This window comes from Bombus impatiens, unplaced genomic scaffold (assembly GCF_000188095.3).
Source record: "Bombus impatiens unplaced genomic scaffold, BIMP_2.2 scf_0377, whole genome shotgun sequence".
Taxonomy (NCBI): Eukaryota; Metazoa; Arthropoda; class Insecta; order Hymenoptera; family Apidae; genus Bombus; species Bombus impatiens.
The window spans coordinates 1,287,761-1,304,558 of NT_176796.1; the positions used below are offsets into that span (position 1 = coordinate 1,287,761).

Below are 16,798 nucleotides of genomic sequence, written 5' to 3' on the forward strand. Positions count from 1 at the left end.
CCTACGAGATATCGGGTAAACCATAAACAATGTCGCGAGAGCCGAAGCGCCGTCAGGCCCATCAACGTGTGGTCGGTCCTTCGATTCAATAGTTTCGTAGAAAAGGCCCACGTGACCTGGCCACGAGTGTTTGAGGGTCTAAGAAAAGACAAAGGGATGCTGGAACAGGCAGTGTCGGTGGAGAAGCGAGAGAGTGCGAATCGAGAAGTCAGAGAGTGCGAGTTGCGTCGTCGAGATAGTGTTGCTAGTGTAACATCAAGCAAATCTCAATGCACAACAGTGACCAGGCCACACACCGAGGGCAAGATAGCATGTAGATGTCTACGCATCCTTACTGCGTGTCCTCAATAGTCTTAATTAAGGACTACCACCAATAAATCTTGACATTTTCATAGTTAAGGTCCTTCAAGACCAAACAAGTATCTGTAGGAAGTGTAGTTGCTGCCAGGTGAAAAGAGAATTCGCGTTTCGTCCCGGGACAACCGGTGGACTCGTCGGTAAGGCTATGCCAGGTAGTCCCTGCCTTAGACGTAGACGGAGCCTCGCTAGGTGCGGTATTTGTACCGTGACATCGTATATTCGATCGTTAGCGAGACAGACAGACTCGTTGTCGTCGTAGTAGTGTTGGCGGTTGGTACCCGCGGATCTTTTGTTTCAGGTTTCCTTTACATTTATTGTTTGCTACTGATTGACACGGGAAAGTTAGTTTTCCTCGCGTTTGGTATCTTCCGTTGGCAATTTTCTCTCGAAGGCGGCTAAAACCCTTGCTGTTCCACTAACCTTCTTATTATCCAATCGGAAGCGGTGTCTAGTGCCCTCATTTTCCTAACCAAAATTGTCATCAACAAATCCGATGGTCCCGTGTCCTTAGACACACCCATCCTTAGCTTTCCCCAGACACAGGATTGTCAGTAAAACTTCACTCAGTCTCTGTCTTTGGAATAGTCGACACCTTTTACCCAGTTTCTACCCTTAGACCGGTCGCGTACTTAGCGTATCAGTGTAACTAGGTTTTACATAAGTATTGTGATTTATGTATGTTGATTCAGTGTATATTCCATTGCGATTGCTGAATTCGTAATAAAGTTTAATAAAGGGAAAATTGATAGTTGTGTTACGGCCCAGCTATTTTATTTTATCATCCAATCCTCAACTTTACGTGACACTAGCGTTGTCGCGAGAGTGTGATCCGCGTGAGAGAGCGTTTGATCCGTTGTGACGAGAGTTGCGAATTAACTATTGAGTTGTCTAGATTATGGCACGTTATTGTGATTAGTTCACGTTAAACAAGCATCGTTCTTCTGTTTAATCAACATCTGTACAATCCATTTATTGTAAATAAATCGATAACGATATCTTATTTCCGATACTACAGTATCTACTACGAAACGATACAAAAATACCTTGATCCGATTAATTATTACGTAAATGCTACAATAAATGTAGCAGTGTGCGAATATTCGTATAGCCAGTATAACATGCGCGTTTATTTAGTGAATTGAATTTAGCGAATATTATAAATTTTCAAAGTTCCAATGTAGAGAACCGTCAGAAACGTCCTCCGAGTATTCGACTTAACACGCAGTTGCTGAAATTCAAGATTTTCTCATCTGTATCACATGCTCCCTGAACCCTTCAATTAATTCATCTAAACGACCATTAAATCCTCTTTGCATAATCCTTGCAATCAGAACTAAAGCAGCTATTACTCTCGTTCCCTATCCCAGACCAAATATCAATCTGCGAAACGCGAACGCGATTACGAACACAACCTCGCGTGCAACAATAACGACTTCCAGTTAGAAGCAAAGTGGAAGGTGCGTAAGCTTTCAGAATTTGGCTATGAATTTACGATACTATACTACCTTTCTCGGCTACGCTTACTGCGCGACATCAATGTAAACGTAAACGAAACGTTATGATTGCCATGTTAGATCGATCGATCGTGGTTTTCCATCGATCGCGCGGAACAACGCAGGATGATACCGAACGCTAGCTTTCGAAAGTCTTTTACAGCCGTACAACTATTTAACAAATTACAACGAGAGCGTAGCCAATTAAACATTGCGGACGGTAGCGCGGTACTGGCGTTGATTTATCGCCCTGAAACAAATATACTTGTTCGTTCATAATGATGAACCCATCGTGGTATTTGCCATGGAAAACCAGGGAAAGGGAGTGCGATAGACGAAGAGAATGAGAAAGAAAATAATCCAGTTAATCGCAACAGTGCGTCCTAAGCGGGCGAAACGTTGTTTCTAACGTCGTTGCATTGGCATAATCTGTTCGAGTGACAAACTTCCAAACTATCTCTATGCTCGTGTCTACGATTGACTCGATAATGAGTGTCCGGAGGAAGTAACGAGGAAACTACGGGGACGAATTTTAAAGAGTGAGTAGTGGCTGAGCCGAATCTGGTCTCTCTGTTTAGCCGACTCGTTCGAAACAGTCGGCGATTTTCATCGAATCGTTTGGAATTCATTTCCTCCGAAGCGAGGAAAAAAAGAAAAACTTTCTGTTTATTCGGTACCCCTCTGTTTTCCTCGGTTTTTCCTCCAGAAACGTTCCGTCTCTCTTTTAGGGAGAGGGATACGCGCTCCTAAAAAATTATGGAACGTCCCGTTATTACCAGCGCTACGAGGTAACAAGATTTTTACTATTTATGTGCTCGAATCAAGATGTCTTGGCAGATGTACAACGCCATCGTGAATTCCTCTCTCTCTCTCTCTCTCTCTCTTTTTCTCTCTTCCTCTCTCTCCGCGCTATCTACGGGTAAAAGTTGGTTGCGGAGGTGACACGCGGAATTTGTTAAAAGTACGGTAAATCACGTAGCCAGCAGCTGAAACATCCTTCCAAACTTCTGACGGACATTATAAACTGCGCAAAACAACCGCAATTCCCTGTCGCGAGACACAGATGTTCAGACGTCCTGGTCTTATCACGCAGAGTCGCAAAAATGAACTTTCGTGTTTCGATACACTGGCGATCTTGTATTCTGCACTTTGCCAAAGTTACGAGACTTTCATCGTCACAGGATCTTTCTCTAACTCGCGAAGAATCCAATGACAAATGTAAATCATAGGAAACAAGGCGACGAAGTGGAGATTCAGCAGAAATTCATGATTCGTCGCGTGGAAACAATATTCGGGGAATATTTTCAAAATTCAGAATAGAAATAACTGTTTGGAGATAGTAAAGCGAGATTTAGCAGTTTTGTAGCTGTGTACACTCCCGTTCATACGTTTCCTGCAAATTCCGCACAATTTTTTAATTCCGTGTAAATTTCGCACAACGTTTAGTTTCGTACGAGGGGTGACAGTCTGTTTAAACGATTAACCGGCCATGATTTTGCAGTTAGCCGAGACGATTATATGATAATCAGTAAAAGCTGTTTCTCTAAATAACGAGAGAAGTATAATGAATTGAGAATTATACGTATTTGTCCTCGCAATTCCTTAAATTTAAATCTCATCGAAAAGCTTCGTTTGAAACAGCTGCAACACTCGGAAAACTCACCTAAAATTTCAACCAAAATGTGGAATTAGTTAAGAACGAATACGATAGAAAAATTAATAATATTTTCAGAGGATAGTGGTTGAATCGTGTGGTTTAAACGACGAGATAACTCGATGTTGAAACCGTCAAATATACAGGGTGGTTGGTAACTGGTGGTACAAGCGGAAAGGGGGTGATTCTACGCGAAAAAAGAAGTCGAAAATATAGAATAAAAATTTTTCGTTCGAGGCTTTGTTTCCGAGAAAATCGACTGTGAATTTTCGCTCGGTACGCGTGCGGTACGTTATAACGGATCTCACTGTAGATCGTTGTCTCGATTGACGTTATTTTTTAATTTTTTTAATTTTTAAATTTTTAAATTTTTAAATTTTCAAATTTTCAAATTTTCAAATTTTCAAATTTTCAAATTTTCAAATTTTCAAATTTTCAAATTTTCAAATTTTCAAATTTTCAAATTTTCAAATTTTCAAATTTTCAAATTTTCAAATTTTCAAATTTTCAAATTTTCAAATTTTCAAATTTTCAAATTTTCAAATTTTCAAATTTTCAAATTTTCAAATTTTCAAATTTTCAAATTTTCAAATTTTCAAATTTTCAAATTTTCAAATTTTCAAATTTTCAAATTTTCAAATTTTCAAATTTTCAAATTTTCAAATTTTCAAATTTTCAAATTTTCAAATTTTCAAATTTTCAAATTTTCAAATTTTCAAATTTTCAAATTTTCAAATTTTCAAATTTTCAAATTTTCAAATTTTCAAATTTTCAAATTTTCAAATTTTCAAATTTTCAAATTTTCAAATTTTCAAATTTTCAAATTTTCAAATTTTCAAATTTTCAAATTTTCAAATTTTTAAATTTTTAAATTTTTAATTTAAAAAATTTTTAAATTTTTATTCTATATTTTCGACTTCTTTTTTCGCGTAGAATCAGCCCCTTTCCGCCTGTACCACCAGTTACCAACCACCCTGTATATCACGCGAAAAAACGGATAATTAATAAATACAAGAGAATGCTCGCTAAGACGCTCAGTACTAACTGATTCGCCAAAGACTGTGTATCGATCGCTAATAAAATCGCTCGAGACCGAGATTGAAAAATTGTTCACCTTACGATCGCGTTCGTTTATTTATAATGGTCGGGGGAGTATCGGAAAATTGAAATTTGACTTTGTTCGACGGTTGCACGTAGCGGCAACATTGTTTTGCCTGGAATTTATTTATTATTAGATTATGTGTGTCCTAACGATGTTGATACTCCGAGGTAAAATAACAACATGATTCGAATTGCCGTGTAGCTCGTGTGCCGCTACGTATAATATTTCATTAAATCAATAATAGCGAGAATTGGTTAAAGTTATCGTAAATAAAAATGAGATTTTTATTATAACGTCGAACCTATGAATCCCTTATTTGATTTCCGTAAGATTCCATCATTTCTATGCATCTTTCCATAAGATTCAAATCAGATAATAATTTTGCAATAGCTTCCTAATCGTTGCGAGAATAATCTCACTATCTGGAAATGTCCTACCATTTACAAACAGATACGTACGGGGAATCTGCAAATACTGTTACCATTTTCGAGTAACCCTGCACCAAAAACAGTGAGATGCCCTGCAGGTCGTTCTGAACCTAAAGTTCAGGTCCTTACGACCTCGTGGATTTAATAGGGACAGTCAGACATAAAACACGCGGTTGCTAAACATGGGAAAAGCAGCACGTTCGTGCAGGAGAAACCTTCTGCACAAAATTGGTAACCCAGGTCAGACAAATCCGTTCTGTTATGGTCCGCGAGAGCGATATACCGACGTCGTAAAATCGGTTCGGAGTTACGGTTTACATGTTTCGAGGATCGAAATTTTTACTATTACTATTTTACGGTCTCCCTATATCGCTTATACCAAGTATACTGAATTTCACGTCTACCTTTATATCATTGAAACGATTTTTGCTCTAATGAAAGAGATAGCAAACGAAGCGTAACTTTTTAAACACATTTTTTTTTGTTTATCATTATTTACAATTAATTCATTGAGAATTTTCAGTAATTTTTTCTGGCGTGGCGCAGTGACACGGCTAAATATTTATAATAAGTTAATACTTATTATGGACAAGTATAATTTATAAGTATTATAAATAAGTAAATATTAATTAATTTAGATATCTAATTAAATGTAGCGTTTAGGTCTAGCGGGTAGTGTCTCTTCACGGATCTCTCCTGCGAATCTGGTCCGTCGTATCAAGTTATCCAGTAATTAGAGGGTTTCGATGTTTGTTGACTCTTTTGCCATATCTGTCGCTATATTTTGCTATTTCCTCTTTGACTGTGGGTATCTTGAGGTCGCGATGTATTAGTTCGTTGGTGACATACCAAGCTGCATTTATAATGGATCTTAGCGTTTTCGATTGGACGCGTTGAAGTATTTCAATGGTGGAATTACTTGCTGTTCCCCATAGTTGGATTCCGTATGTCCAGACAGGTTTTATTACGGTCTTATAGAGGGTAATTTTATTCTGTGTGCTTTTTAAAGACATTAGGGCGAAAGACCGTGTCGAAAAATGTTTGAAATAGAATGTTTGAAGTAGAAAAGTGGAGAAGTTTTCAAGAATATCGAGAAAATCAAAAATTCCGTACGTATAATTCTCGTTTCGTAAGAAACGCGTCCCTGTAATACCCGAGAATCTTGGAAGTGAAATCGATCAATTCCACTTTTCGTCAAAATCTCGATTTCATTATTCGCGCGAATATTGAATTTCCAAGAAAACGGATTACCTATTTCCGTAAATTGACTTATCACGAGAACACGATATAAATAGTAATAAATTTGAAAAGAAGAAATTCCAGAATTATTTCTAATATCTATATCATTTTTATCTCTATCATCCCTATTTCTTATTTCATCTTCGCAAGCTCGTTAATCATCTTTCTAATTTACAGAGTTGCTCGATATGGTTTGCGAACGACGTTGTTTCGTGTTGTTTTGTAGCTTGATGATCGACGTTTATTTTAAACGCGCGCTCCACTGTGCATCCTCAATGTGTCGTTTGTGTCTTTCTCCTGTCTAGTCTCCATGATCTTTGATGTTCTTCAAAGGATGACAATTATGTAATACGTTAATTATGCTGCGACTCGTGCGATGTTGCAGTGTGTAGCCTTAATAGCGAAAGGTCCGTGAGGCGTGAGATAAGCTCGCGTAATCAAAGCATTCCATTTCACGTAACTTGGCGTGATATGGCATGGCATGGCGTGACGCGGCCAAGTATGTTTCTGCATTCATGCACTTTTGAACGTACTCCCTTGTTCCTTGAGGGTCACACAACCTCCGAGCACGATAAAGGGGCTAGAAATTTTCAAGGACTGCTCGAAACTTTTCAAATTCCGGCCAGTTTCTTGCCTAGCAATAAACGTCCCACTAAAGGGATAATTGCGAATCCCGAGCTTTCCGTTAAACGTAACTCGAAGCCCACGATTTATAACGAAAAACGTTTCGTTTATAGAAAAAAGAGGAAGAAAAATTTCTTCGACTATCGATTTAATTAACACGGTGAAGCTGATACGGTTTCGTTTAACTCGAATCCTTGTCCATCGAGATAAAATACTAATCGCAAGGTTCAAGGCTGAAAAGAGAAAGATTTCTTATTGTTAGTCTCTCGAAAATTTCTTTTCCCGCTGGTAACGAGATTGCGCTCTATTCGAATATTTAGATTAAGATTAATTTGTAAATTATTTAGACGAAGAAGTAATATTCGACCTGAATCGATCAAACCCTCGGAGGGTTCATCGAAGAACGTTTGAATACGTCGAACGAGAATTACTTAGGGAAATTAGTTGATTAACAAGACAGGAACTTTGACGCTATGCTTCGGTTACGATATAACGTAACACGTAATAAATCATTCCGACAAATCTTTCCGATGATCTTAAAACATCCTTTATAGGTGTTGCAGCTCTCGACCCGTGAACGAAATCGCTATAAAAATTCATGCGCGATTGACACCGTTGTTTAACGTAATTTTAGATAACGCTTACATAATCTATCGCAGCTGTTTGCATGCTCGTGTGAAAACCCGTACTGGACTCGGCCAGTTTGCTAATTATCGCATAATCTAAAGCGAGCAACTCGCGTGCAAAGCGAAACTGGCTTAATGAGTCCCCCGAGAAAAGTAGGAAAGAATCAAGGACGATCGTTGGATCGAACACTGACAACTTGGCTCTGACATTTTCGTTGCTCGAGACGAACAAAACCCCCGTGTTTCATTGCCATTCTCCATCATCTTTTTTCCATGTTATCTCTCGAAAAACCTAACTGTTCGACTAAAGAGGAAGAAAAGTCACGATCGAATCTTCCTTTGACCATGACGAAGTATCGGGACGAGACGAAGAAGCCCGGAAACAACGTCGAGGAGGACGATTTAACGTTACTGAGAATCTGATTTTGCGCGAACGAACGAACTGTGAGATTCGAGTTTCCACGAAATGCCGGTTTCCAGTTCGAACGGTCCATCTGTACCGCGGAAAAGTTTTCCTAAATCTCCTAAGGAATCGGCTAGACTCGCTTTCCTGCGCTCTCTTTCCGCACGCAGTCGCGATAAATTTCGTTATCGGAAATGTACAGAAACTTTCCAACAACTTTCAAATTACCGTCTTACTTCCGGCAATCAACGGTCGTCGGATTATTACACGAACGTTCTTCCACCGAGAAAAGTATTTCAGTATAAACTTAGTTCCGTGTAATTTGTATAAATTAACTTGTCACGCACTTCTACGTTCGTTTAATGATAATTTAAGTGGCTTATGGGATAACAATTTTCAATCGCCGTAGAAACAAGAAACGTGTAGCATGGATTACAAAACATCTAAAGTTAAATCTGTTACGGGCTTCCAATTTCCGCACTTGAATCTTGCTTTTTTTAATAAACGAAGAGACTTCTAACCATCTGTCTGCAACCTTATTTTTCCTGACGTCGTTTGCATACTGGGTTGTTCGAGTTCATGCGGTCTTTTTCTAGGTTTCTGTGTTCTAAAAAAATGCAAAAAGAATTCTTGATAGCTGCTGCAAGTTTGTAGAATATCATCCGATAACTTTTATCGCTACGTGTTACCTTGATTTTCTGAAAAAATTACTCGAAATTGCTTAATTTTCTGGTTAAAAACGAGACGCAAATGTTCTAACAAATTCTCCCAAGAGATTCAAATAAAATCACGCGTATGAATAATTCTTTTGTTTCTTCCTCAAAGTCAAGAAATTTATCAACGACCAGAGATATAGGAAAAATGCTAGAAAATCCCGTATTCCTTTACTTATAATCGAATAATCGAAAGAAAGGAATATCATCGGCTCGTTTACCTTGACGCCTGTTTATATGGCGTAAGTCATAAAGTGACGCACGAACGACGAAACGAACGAAACAGTCGCGTACAATGACAGTTGGAGTTCTTGGGTCTTTACGGACGGAAGGAGCATCGTACTTCGTGAATTTTCTAGCGACGTGACTTTTATGAAACGTTACGTTCGAAGGATACGCGGGCAAAACGTTACACGCCGCGACGCGAACCATAATCTTTTCTTTTCTTCTTCTTCGCGACACCGGTTTCTCCTTTTACAATTACGCGACGCCGGAACAACCAACGCTAGCATTGCTCGTACTCTCTCGCCCGTGAAAACACTCGCCGACAGTGCAGGCGAATTGTGTATTCTTCGCCCGCGACTCGTCCAACGCACGCGAATTTTTTACGGCAGGCCGAGAAAGATGGAAAAATGGTACTTTCGTGTTTCGAGTCTGTACTCTTTATTCTTTTGCACTTCCATTTAAACGTACTCGTTACTTTCGTCAAGAAGATGACTTCCTCTTCCGTATTTTATTATACAGGTCGATACGTTTACAAAGACCGTGTATACACAGCAACTCGTTATCTGTGTGTCTCTACGTCGCTTACGTCTCGGTCAGAGTTCCGTCTCGCTGCGATCTGACTTACAAATCGGTCTGCCTTTCGATATTAAGCGAAACGCAAAGAAATTTGCCGCGTCTCGTCGACCAGAGACGATACGTTTTCCAAATAACCAGGCTGCATGGAGGAAGAATCCGCGGGAGAATGGAAGAAGCTTTGCCAGTTACACTGCGCAGGCTTTAATACACTGATCTCCTAGGAGTGGCTTCTCCCTTGTGTTATGTCTATTATGAGCATTCTATTTCTTTTTTCTCTTCTTTTCTCTTACCACGCAAAATCACGAGAAGAGAAGACGAGGAAGAAATAGCAGCGATACCGCGGCAGAGTCGCCGCTTGCCGTCAACCAGAAACCATCTCGTTTGTCGACGATTCAGTTTCTAAGAAGATTGATACGATGCCATCGATTTTATTGAAAAATAATACCAGTCGAACGGCGTGTATTGTGAAAGGACGTTTACGCGGAAGCGATCCGTCGTCACTTTCTTCGTCGGAACGACCCCCGACCTGCCTGATCTTATACACATATTTTCTTTAAAAACTCAATTTATCCCCATCGTACCGTCCTATACCAGGCTCCTTTTCCTTCTCTTCTTCTTTCCTCCTCCTCCTCCTCCTCCTCCTCCTCCTCCTCCCCCTATTACTTCTTCGAGTTTAATCCCAAGGAAAAGGATATTAAATCAGATAAGCGGCGTCTCGCGGGAAAATGAAAAGTCGACGAATCAAAAACGGAAGATGAAGAAGGGAATCAGAAACGAGAATTAGAATGCATCGAGGACAAAAATGGGGCAAGGCTTGAGGGGTGCGCATACGCTCCATTCACAGAGCAGGCGTACGTGTACACGTAGAGGAGGCCTTTCTCGACCCTCGAATAGACAAAGAGGAGTAAAATAGCAGGCGAAACGAAGAAAGATGGTGTGCACGTTGACCCGTTCGTGGTTTCTTTATTGCTTTTTGCGATAAAGCTCGCGCTAAAGATCGACCTTAAAGCAGTTCTTCGTCCTCGCGAGTAGCGAGAATTATAATGTGGTGGACGTTCGTCGGATAGTAAAAAAAGATTTGTTAAATTCCATCGTTCGTTCGTTCCCGGTAGGTTAAGACAGGATTATCGAGCCGAGCTCAAGCAATTCGACGCGCGATTCGCCAAAGATTACCGACAATTTCGAAATGATCTACAGGGTGGTTGGTAACTGGTGGTACAAGCGGAAAGGAGGTGATTCTACGCGAAAAAAGAAGTCGAAAATATAGAATAAAAATTAATTTAAAAATTTTTTAAATTAAAAATTTAATAATTTAAAAATTTGAAAATTTAGGAATTTGAAAATTTAAAAATTTGAAAATTTGAAAATTTGAAAATTTGAAAATTTGAAAATTTGAAAATTTGAAAATTTGAAAATTTGAAAATTTGAAAATTTGAAAATTTGAAAATTTGAAAATTTGAAAATTTGAAAATTTGAAAATTTGAAAATTTGAAAATTTGAAAATTTGAAAATTTGAAAATTTGAAAATTTGAAAATTTGAAAATTTGAAAATTTGAAAATTTGAAAATTTGAAAATTTGAAAATTTGAAAATTTGAAAATTTGAAAATTTGAAAATTTGAAAATTTGAAAATTTGAAAATTTGAAAATTTGAAAATTTGAAAATTTGAAAATTTGAAAATTTGAAAATTTGAAAATTTGAAAATTTGAAAATTTGAAAATTTGAAAATTTGAAAATTTGAAAATTTGAAAATTTGAAAATTTGAAAATTTGAAAATTTGAAAATTTGAAAATTTGAGAATTTGAAAATTTGAGAATTTGAAAATTTGAAAATTTGAAAATTTGAAAATTTGAAAATTTGAAAATTTGAAAATTTGAAAATTTGAAAATTTGAAAATTTGAAAATTTGAAAATTTGAAAATTTGAAAATTTGAAAATTTAAAAATTTAAAAATTTAAAAATTAAAAAAAACGTCAATCGAGACAACGATCTACAGTGAGATCCGTTATAACGAGACGCGATAAAGTGCACGCGTACCGAGCGAAAATTCAAAGTCGATTTTCTCGAAAACAAAGCGTCAAACGAAAAACTTTTATTCTATATTTTCGACTTCTTTTTTCGCGTAGAATCATCCCCTTGTACCACCAATTATCAACCATCCTGTATATATATATTTTTTTTAATATTTATTAAAATTACAATCAATTCTCGCGTTGAGAATTTTCAGTAATATCCTGTATATGTGAAGAAGATCTATCGAGCTCATGATCAACGTTGTAATAAACAATAAAATCTATCGCGTACATTGACAACTGGATTATTCGAATCGTTTTCTTGTTCTCGATATTTTCCTCTCGCGCCACCCGAAAGGTACACGATATTTTCTCACCTTTTCGTTGTTACGTCAAAGGCCAACGGTGTCTCGCAATATACAACAAATTTGTCTATTCGGTACAAAATTCAAAACTGAATTGTTTAAACGTTGAATCTTGCATAGCTGGAATAACTTGCACGTCGCTATTGTCGGAAACCGACAAATCGAAAGATCTACAAACTCGTAGAGCACATTAATTTCCTGTTCTTTCGTGCTCGTTCGAGGTTGCTATAACTTAAGATGCAAATCCTCTGGATGGTTCGCCCATTCCTCTAATCCTAATTCGCCATCCTGACGGCTAATTAATACGGTGGCCATTTGTCACAGTCGCGATAAACCATTTCGCGAATCGCCATTGTTTCGAAGTCGACGTCGACGTCGACGTCTCTATACACATCGCGTGCGCTGTTTAAAGCAGACGTCTGTTATTTGGTATAGACAAATCGAAACCAGCGTAAACTTATGGACGCCTTTACGAAGGTGGAATCTTTACGAGGACAATCGACCGCACGGCTACATTTTCCACCGGCGATATCGTAATTCGACAACGATCGGCCCGTTAATAAAGTAACAATAAACGTCGAACCTGGACCACGAAGAGCACCACCGGCAGCAGTTCGAGCAGTCCTGGGTTTGTCTTTGTCGCCGAGGCAATCGATAGAGCTTAATTGACTCGAACATGAGAGAGCATTCGTACGTTCAACGTTACATCGACTCCGTCGGTGAATCGGGTCACGGTTTCGACTGTTCCGAAATTTTCGAAGGCCGTTAGTCGAGCCACGTTAAGAGAAACTCGATCGTGTGGTTACCGCTGCTATTTCGTCCAGCCTTTGTACAAAAAATATATATATATATTTCAAGAGGAAATCAATCGTTAGCGTTCAAGAAAGCTGAAAGCTCTCGACAAATTTTCGGCTCGTTGTTGTTACTCCTTCCGATTAACCTTATTGTCGCGTGTAAATTATTCCTATAAATTTAATTGGCAATTGAATATTTACGCTACCGATCACAAGTGCGTCGTGCCAGATATAAAGATAAAAGAGCGGAACTAACGTAAAGAGAGGAACAGCGAGAAATTGCGAATCGCTCGTTTTCCTTACTTTGCCATTTCTAACGTTAACGCGTATACGTTCGCCGAAGCAACTCTCAAGAACTCGTTGGAAGCTGTGTAATATCGAAAACGAGATAATCGAAATGACACGGAGGTGTTAGAAGAAAGGTATTGTACGCGAAACATAGATAAACGATTGACTACACAATGGGCTGGATAAAGGGGTTACCGTGAAGAGTGTTTCGCGTTTTATATCATCCAATATGCACCGCTCCCGTGCCTCCCGCATTATACACGCTCCAAGTGACGAATTAAACCTCCAATTACAACTTCGATTAATGACCACCGTTGCGGCTGGATAACAGCAGAATTTTTCAAACCGAACACCGGGCAGCAAACGAATTTTTTTTTGTTTGAAACGTTCATCGTGTTAGTGGCTGCGTTTTCCGCTGCAACGAGATGAAATAACTCCCGGTGATTAATCATCTCGTTAAAAAACTTGCAGCCATGGGATTGAACACACGCGATGCACCAGCATCATCGAGTGTCCGTCCTTTCCTATCGATACACCAATTCCCGTTACTCGTACGTTAAAAAGACGTACGCGGAGTATTTCTGGTTATCGTCGCGTGTCCAGAATTCTGGCTCGAAGCATCTTGACTACTTTAATGGCATTAAGCGATTCGTTGAAACAATTGGAAGGTAACGAGGCGGAACTATGGTTTGAAATTGTTCGAAATTCAACAGAGATATAACTTTCAATGGAATGATTGTTTTACGGTAATTTTCCTCTCTATTTCCTTTTCTCGGTTGGGGAACGTAGACGTTATAATAGAATCGCACAATTTATGACCTTTGCCACAGGCTTAATAGAAAGTAGATGTCGCGATATTTTATAGGTTCAGTGACACGCTGATCGGCGATAAATTACACAATCCATCAAGCAGCTACTCGTAACGAAAGCAAAACAACGGCGCGTATTTGCTGGTTGGAAAATTATTTTAAAGACCTTGGTACGCGTGGCGATCGCGACGAAGCTGTTTGAAGAACATCGTGAAACTTAAAATTGTACGGTTCACGTATTTCCAATATATTATTATTATTTCCAATATGTACCGCGAATACGTTCGTACGCTGCCACGTTATATATTCATTTGTTGCGTATAAATACTCGCCCCAGATGCTTCTCGTGAAAAATTCCTTGAAAAATGCAAGCAAAAGTCGATGAAATGCCCCCAAAATACCCACGTGCGATTCCATCCACTGACTAAATGTAGGAATTTTCGCGTATCAACGATGACACCGATAACGCGGAATATACGATATCATCGAATCAGCCACGATAAAATACGCTCGATAGAAAGAATCGATAGCAATTTAGATGCGAAAATCGTAAATAAAAAATAGAAAAACGGAAAGCCGGTTGAAAAGGATATTTTGAGAGGAACGACGGACAATTTAACGAAGTTTGTAACTTTCGCAGGGAGAAAAATACGATAACTGCTGATGATAACGCTCACCGTCGATCCAACGTCAGGCTGCCAATAGTCGTCCGGTCTTCTCTGTTCGAGGCTCGGCCGTCGTATGCACGCCGCGCGTCACATTTTTGGTCGTCAGTTTCCGGTAATCAGCCCTTCGATCGGTTGGCTCGTCGAGCCACAGCGGTTCGTCAATTTCTATCGTAGACTATATCGTCTGTGCAGAAAAGAAACAGAGCTAAATTAAGACGTTGGACGATCTTCGTTGCAAAGAAAATCGTCGATGGTTTAACTATGGCGATGTAATTGTACTTTTTTCTTGTATTTGTAATTATACCAGCTAGGTAGTATCGAACTTCTCTGTTGGGGGGAGTGCAACGATCGAAGAGAACGTAACCGACTAATGGACGACCAACTAGATTTACGCGTTCTATCGAACTAACAACGGAACAAAAGAAAAACTGACTCGATAAACGTATAAATGACACGCGGTGATTTATGCTGGGCCAATCGCGCCACTTCTAATTCCCAGCCAATACACATTCTATTTAAGCCAGGCCATCGATCCTTCTTTCCTTCGACAGGCATTCTCATCTTTTACGTTCAATCTCGAAATTGAAACATAACGAACGATAGGAATAATTGAAATAAATCTTTTAACCGCTAAAACTTATGAAACGATCGATCAGCCAGGCTTGTTTAAAGCCTTAACGAACTCCCCTTAGGTCGGTTAATCCTGCTTGATCAGTAACTAACGACTAACACCACTCTGAATACTACTTGATTGCCAAGTACAGACTAACTGATTGCTTCCAACTCTGATTGCTAACCGAATCCGAAATGCTGATTCCAACGCTTAAGTTACACACCCATCGACGACTAATCGTAACTTTATCGCCATAAAACTATCGCACCTTGTATCTCTAACGCGAAAAGGAAGCCTTCGTGGATGCATAAGAAGGACAATCTCTGTTACGTCGAGCGACACTCTACCTGGCCAGGCCATAAACCTCGGGCCAGACGGACACCAGACGTCCGCTCATCCTTACGGCGTACCCTCGATAGTCTTAAGGACTCATCAAATTCCAGTAATTTGCCAGCTAAGGTCCTTCAGACCCAACAAATATCCTTTTCTCAATCACTTTCTAAAGACTATTGTCTACTACGGCTCGACAATGGAAAGTTAGTTTTTCTCAAGTACGATACTTCCTACTAGCAACTTTCTATCGAGGGGGCTAAGACCTTCCTAGTCCACCAACCTTCGTTTATCCAATCAGAAGCAACGTATACTGTCCTCGCTTTCCTGACCAAAATGTCACGAACAAATCCGATGGTCCAGTGCGCTAGACACACCCATCGCTAACTTTCCTCCGACACAGCATCGGCACTGTAACTTACTTCTTCTACACCGCTGGAAAGGTCAACGTCTAAGTGTAACTCATATCAACTATCCAAGTCGGTTCTCGGGATTACCGAACATTCACTTGCTCTATTAAGTATCCTCTAATGTTACGTCCACTAACATACTAAATTCAACTTTAAGAGCCTTGCTCTATTGTGCATATCTACCTTATTTTCGTGCGACAAAGTGTCATCTACGATTTATGTCTACTCAACAGTGTAACTTAAGTGTTGGAAATAAAACCTTATAATTCTGTGAATCACAGTGTTATACTAACTGAATCACCCCTATTATCTTAACGGAAATCAGGGGATCGATCGACTCGCGGTATCGATTATTATAATCGTAACGGGAATTTACGACTCCCGTTGACGTCTCTCCTCGCGATTGCGTCTTCACGCGATTGGTCGAAAATACAATCTCTGTCGCTGTTACGTTGCTGGAGAACGTCGATTCTCAATTTCGTCTGGTCGCAGTCCCGTGAACGACGCAGGGTCAAGTTTAGCCGATCTTGGTCGGATTAACCGTGGCAGGTTTGTCGGCCGGAAGCACGTTCCGATAGCGAAAGAGGGTATTTTGCAGCGCAGCCGCGTTTCTACGCCAGTAATTCGGAAATTTCGCTTCTCCTTCGGCTTCGATACGAACGAACAGGATTTCGCCGTAGCCGTCGCGCCTTCGCAAACGGAAAATTTAATTCCAGTCTTAACCCAGTTCCGGAAGAATGCGCACTAAGAAGGACCTCGAAACGAGCGTCGATACGCTTTTGCATGCGCCACGAGACCGCGTCGAAGCAGCTCGAATCAACAAAGCCAACACACACAACTAGAAATACCGTATAAACAGAGAAATCGACTGTCCGATCCTTCTACAAACCAGAGGAGAGACCGTAGTCCTCTTTTCGTCGAATTGCGCACGAAACTAGAATTCGTGGAAATTCCCATGCGACGTTGCACGTATTAACATCGGCCCCTTTGTTGATTGTCCAGGAAACTCCATGTCGTATAATTAATACCATTGTACGAGTTTTCTTGTTTGAACTGCGGATCCCTAAT

The 16,798-nt window shown here is 39.5% G+C and overlaps 1 protein-coding gene and 1 long non-coding RNA gene across 2 annotated transcripts in view; one reads left to right on the forward strand and one right to left on the reverse strand.

The window, feature by feature from the left end:
* Positions 1-16,798, reverse strand: part of LOC100743382 (tyramine/octopamine receptor) — a 62,172-nt gene that overhangs the window by 21,511 nt on the left and 23,863 nt on the right. Inside the window, exon 2 of the mRNA XM_003489795.4 lies at positions 14,387-14,561. The gene's annotated coding sequence lies outside the window, so the exon portion shown is untranslated. The remainder of the gene's footprint in view (positions 1-14,386; positions 14,562-16,798) is intronic.
* On the forward strand, positions 1,001-16,646 carry LOC112212908. Its single transcript, XR_002946766.2, has 3 exons — positions 1,001-1,077; positions 3,320-3,322; positions 16,637-16,646. It is a non-coding gene; the product is annotated as an uncharacterized LOC112212908 (long non-coding RNA).